Source organism: Primulina tabacum, chromosome 8, assembly GCF_025594145.1.
Source record: "Primulina tabacum isolate GXHZ01 chromosome 8, ASM2559414v2, whole genome shotgun sequence".
NCBI lineage: Eukaryota > Viridiplantae > Streptophyta > Magnoliopsida > Lamiales > Gesneriaceae > Primulina > Primulina tabacum.
Window position 1 is genome coordinate 39,979,349 of NC_134557.1, and position 6,000 is coordinate 39,985,348.

Here is a 6,000-nt window from a genome sequence, read left to right on the forward strand (position 1 = left end):
GTGTATATCTACTGGTGTTGTCTCATATTTTTTAGAGATCAGTCTTGCTCTTTTCCTACCACCAGCCCTGTCTCAGCACGGTCGGTCATGTCACCAACAAAGACAATATTACTCGTTAAGATATGACATTACTCTTTTACGGTCTACATAGCCAACAAGATCAAGCGGCGTAACATCAGTAACTTGACACACGAGAATTTCCCAAGAGTTCAATCATATCAGTACTCCTCTCACTCATACACAATTAACCTAACATCTCTCCCAAGAATATTTAATACTTCTTGGGAGACTTAAACCCGTGACCTTGAGCTGATTCTAATTATTATGATCAAACGCTAACCAGTAGGCTAAAAGGTATAGATGTTAGATAAGACGAAACCTTTTTTATATATATTTGTGGCAACACAGTGCACCTAATTAGGTGCTACTAGATAAAGCTGTTAAGCCCATGAGTTTGGGGAGCTGTGTGTCTTCTGTTGGTGTGCTCTCTCTTATCTATTAGAGACCAGTATTACTATTTTTCTACCATCGACCATGTCCTAGCACCGCCAGTCCTGTCCCCAACATAGTCAATATTACCCGTTCAGATTTGACGTCATTTTTTACGACACACATAGCCAATCAGATCATGCGTTACAATATCAGCAACTTGAATCACGAAAACTTACCAAGAGGACACTTATCTCAATACTACTCTCACTCATGCACAATTAACCCCAACATCTCCCAAGAAGAAAAGAGACTTGAACTTATGACCTTGCTCTGATGTCAATTTTTATGATCAAGCACTTATCACTAGGCCAAAGGATATAGCTGTTAGCCAAGGCTCAACTTTATTTCCTTATACCCATGACAGAGCAGAGTCCACCTACTTGGGTGTTAATGAGTCAAGCTATTAGGCTCATGAGTCTGGTGCATATCTATTAGCTGGTTCTGTCTCATATACCTTAGATATCAGTTTTATTATTTTCTTACCACAGGCCCTATCCCCAGCACCGCCGATCCTATCCCTAACAGAGTCAGTATTACCCGTTTAGATATGATATCACTCTTTTATGACTCACCTAGCCAACCAGATCAAGCAATACAACATCAACAACTTAACACATGAGAACTTATCAGGAGGTCACTTATCTCAGTACTACTATCACTCATGCATATTTAACCCAACACCCCCAAGAAGTATAGAAATATTTTTCCTGGGAGACTTGAACTCATGACATTGCTCTGATACCAATTGTTAGGATTAAGCGCTTATCACTAGGCCCAAAGATATAGCAGTTAGTCAAGGCTCAACTTTATTTCCTTATACCCGTGACAGAGTAGAGTCCACCTACTTGGGTGCTAATAGGTCGCGCTGTTAGGCCCATAGGCTAGCGTGTGTCTATCTGCTTGTGTTGTCTCATATACCTTAGATATCAGTCTTACCGTTTCTCTATCGCCGATCATGTCCCCAACAAAGACAAGATTACCCGTTAATATCCGGCGTCACTCTTTTACGGCCCACCTAGCCAACCAGATCAAGCAGCGCAATGTTGTCTATTTGACGCACGCGAACTTCTTAGTATGTCACTCATCTTAGTAAAATTATCATTTATACACGTTTAACCTAACACTCCATCTAAAATTTAAATGATGTAAAAAGTTGAATTAACTCAACAGTGTGTGGAAAATTATTATTGAAAATTCTGGATACAAAATTAACGTGGATAAATTATTATGGTTGAAAAATTATTGAACGGATAATTATTGAAAAATAATGGAAAATAAATCTCTTTAGTAATACCAAGGATAAGAAATTAGAATAAGTATATTGTTAGACGGTCTCACGAATCTTTATCTATGAGACGGGTCAATTCTATCGATATTTATAATAAAATGTAGTACTCTTAGCATAAAAAGTAATAATTTTTCATGGATGACTCAAAACAGAGATTCATTTCACAAAATACGATCTGTGAAACCGTCTCATGCAAGTTTTTGTCAAGAAATTATTGTATATATTATATTATATATATATATATATCTTATCTATATTTTCTTTTTTCCACATAAGCCAAAATATCACGCAATAATATCATCCTGCAGTGTTAGCGTTTGTCTTTTTGAACCAAAAAAGAATCGTGAAATGGCTAAGGTTAGGCACGGGAACATGCATAGTGGTCCCTTTGCTTGTATAATTACAAAAGCCAAAAGTGTTCAATTACAAATCTTTTTTAATTCTACTTTTTTGAAAAGTTTCACCAAATGCTAATGAAACAAGCGTGAACCTAACAAAATTTGATATTCTAGATATCTACGTATATATAGATAAAATTCTAAAATTGATTATCCCAAAAAAAAACTTTTGATTCTCTAATTATATAGAATTTAGTCTTAGTGTAACAAATGATTTTTTTGTATATTTAATCCGACTTTCGTATATATTTAATTTTAAAATTTTTGTTTGATGTGGTAGAATTTTAGGTGACATTACAATTGAATTATTTTTCTCCAAATTGAAAAATCCTCCAAATTTGTTAACATGTTATCGGATTTTATAGCGTAGCCAAAAATTTTCGGATGAAATTGGACACTTCAAGAAAAATCAGACCAAAATGACCAAAAATAAAAGTTAACACTCAAGTTTAACTAGTTACAAAATCGAAAGAAAAAATAACATGTAAAATTAGATGACTAAAATGATATTTTTTCCTCGATAATAAAACTATAAATATACGCAGCGTATTTTGATGACAATTTTGAACATTTCTATGTTAGTGTCAACTGTAAATCTATATTTCACCGTGATACTCACGAAAAATTTTAGGATCCGTTTCCAGCAAGTTTCACTACTCCAGACACAGGTTTTGAAATTACCCTGAGCCTGAAACCACGAATTAGATAGTTAGAAGGAGGCCGGGAGGGTGTCCCGGCGTAGCCCCTCCGACGCTCAAGTCAGAGACTGAGGATACATGGGGGAGCAGCTAAGGGTACTGCTGAAAATAATATCTTGAATCCCTTAACAAAATACTCAAACTTGATATTTATAGGAGAATACTTGAACGCTTGATGTGCTTATCTTCTATTTGAACTAGAGATGGACCAGTGGGGCTCGTCCATGAGATATCACACCGTGTTTCCTTTGAATCTCGATTTGTAAAGGCTGAATACAATTTCCCGGAATATACTGTAAACATATCCGCGTCCAGCGAGCCATGGGACCATGTAAAGTATGGGCATCCACTCCCTTTAATTTATTTCTTTCACAATTATTTCCTCCTTTATATATATTCATGTTTTGATTCAATACTCTCATCTCCATCATTCCAAATCTTTTGCAAATTATTGAAGCACTACTTCATCAAGAAACAAGAAATGGCGGCCGTGGCTGATATGTGCATGGAGGAGATAACAAAGCTCGGGTCAAAGTTTCTCAGGGCAAGAAATCCGATGTTCTTTGCGAAATCCAATAAAAGGGATTCCATAGAGGAAGTAGAAGAATGCAAAGATTTGAAACAAGGTTCTTCCGATTCTTTGTCTGAAAGCCTGAAATCTGCAGCAAGAGGTAGCAGAAATGAGGATGCCATGTCTGATTCCGTGACTTTTCTGCTCATGGACCGGTTTGCTCCGTGTTGAAACCAAGAATCTTGGATATATAAAGGGAACAGAGGGTATATATATGTTTATATATATTATATTATATATGAATAGTTAAAGGTTCGTATTTGTTTAGGAGCTATGAATTAATAATGCTTGTTTAGATTCATATGATGTTGAAGCATATGTATTACAAGTTCAATGGATTAAAAATAGATTACCAATATGACAGATCTTGAGATATTGAGGAAGGAACACCAATCTCTGGTACAAAATAGTGCTTTCGCCTCCGATGGGGATGACATCTGAGGCACCCAAATTAGGTTCTCTAAGTGTTCTCTCATGCTTACGGAGATTAATGGGGACCAACTTTAAGGAGGAACCAAATCTCTCCGTCGAGTGAGTAGTTGAGACGAGCCAATACACAATCCCCCGGAACCAGATCAAATGGTTGCTTATTGTGCATGTCTTAACAGCAGAAGAACTCAAACCATTTCCGTTTTTTTTTTTTTAAATACAGAAAGAGATGCTGCCAAACAAGACCATCTGCCTCTATTATTTTTGGAAAAACATATAAACATAAACAGCGTGTTTCTGAGCCTCCTAGATCGGGAATATAAATATATAATTTTGTGTAGTTGCATGATTAATAAAATTTTAACTTTATCACAACTTTTAGAAATTAGTAATTTCAAATTTCAAACATTATTACTCATTTTATTTTCACAACAAGATTCCAGTAAACGAAGTACAATTAATGTAGATAAACCACAGCACAAAATAGTTACTTGACTTTATTTATTTTTATGCTTTCGTTCTTTGGTTTCATTTAACCATGCATAGAATCTGGAAATAGTATTTATTCGTCTTAGATTTCATTTACATTGTGTTTGGTTCTTTCAAAATATGAATTTGGAATTGGATTTGGAAATTCAAGTATTTGAAATTCCATTTGGTGTTTAGTTTAAAATTTAAAAATGATATTTACAAATCCATTTCTTGTTTGGAGAAAAAATGGTTCGAATTTGGAATTTTAAAATTTTTCTAAGCTACCCTTGAAATCATCTAAACATAAATAACCCGAAGAAGTTTAGAAATTAATAATTATTCTCTATTATTTGTGTTATGTAAATTCAAAAATTAATTATTATTTATTAATCATAGTGCACATAAAATAATAACTAAAAAATCATCAAACAAATTCAAAATATGAAAATTTAAATCTAGAAAATTTATCAACAAAGAAACCAAAACAATCTAAAACATCAATAAATTCATCAACGAATCTAATGCATAATCAAATTCATATTTTATCCTAAGATGAGTTGTTGATTTTCAAATTCAACCAGCGAAGACGAGCATTATGTGGAAACCCCAAGAAAAAATCAGCTGCAGTTGGATTTGACATAAGACAATCACTTGCTGAAAAAACGAACTCTTCATCTACTCCATTAAGTTTTGTCAGTTCAGTGTATACATCTTCACATCGACGCTTGCTCTGTTCATTGACATCCATCGCCTTAGCCATTTGTGAGATCGTGTTAATCAAAGTGTCAAATCTCTCATTCATTTCATCAAATTTTGACACTTTTTTCTTGCCAACTTTAGAATTATTATTTGTGGACGATGAATGAGGAACAAATGTTTGTTGAACATTCTTCTCCTCAAAATCATCCAAAATTTCTAAATGTATATGTTGCTCGGCTACCAACCGATCGATCTCTTCTATTCTTGAAGATTCTCCATAGCTCGGCTCTTTCCCCTCTCTTGCCCAACGACATATCTTCTCTTTTCCAGTTTCCGCTCCTTTTCCAGTAGCTCTATCATTTTCAAATATTTCTCGAAGCACAAGAAAATAAGGAAGTGCAATATTTCGGACATGTTTAGCTTCAGGATATACCTAATTACATTATATTTATATTTTAAGATAATAAAAATTGAAAAAAATGCAAACAATTAAAAATGAACACAATAACAATGCATACATCCCAAACCTCCTCCGGTTCCGGTGCTTCAATTTGTTTTGTTATGTCATTCCAACCAAACCCACTACCTCGTTTGAAGACTTCCAAAGCAATGGTCATTTTTCTTTTCAAAATTTTAATCTATTTTACAAGTTATCTTTATTTACTTTCATAGTGAATTTGGAATTAATAGCTTCGATAGCAGCTTCGTATGTAGCTGGAGAAAAATTTATGTCTGGTTTTTGTTTTTGATTCTTTTGTTCTAAGTAAAAAATCAAGCAAAAACTCATCCATATGTTGAGTCCAACTTTTGTAGTGGACAAATTCAATAGCTGGAGCATCAGTACTCATTTTCTAAGATGTGATAAACCTTACAAAGCTCAAATCATAAAAAAAATAATTAAAATGTTTAATGATAAGACAATTAGTTTCGAGTGCATCCTCAAGGACATGTCCA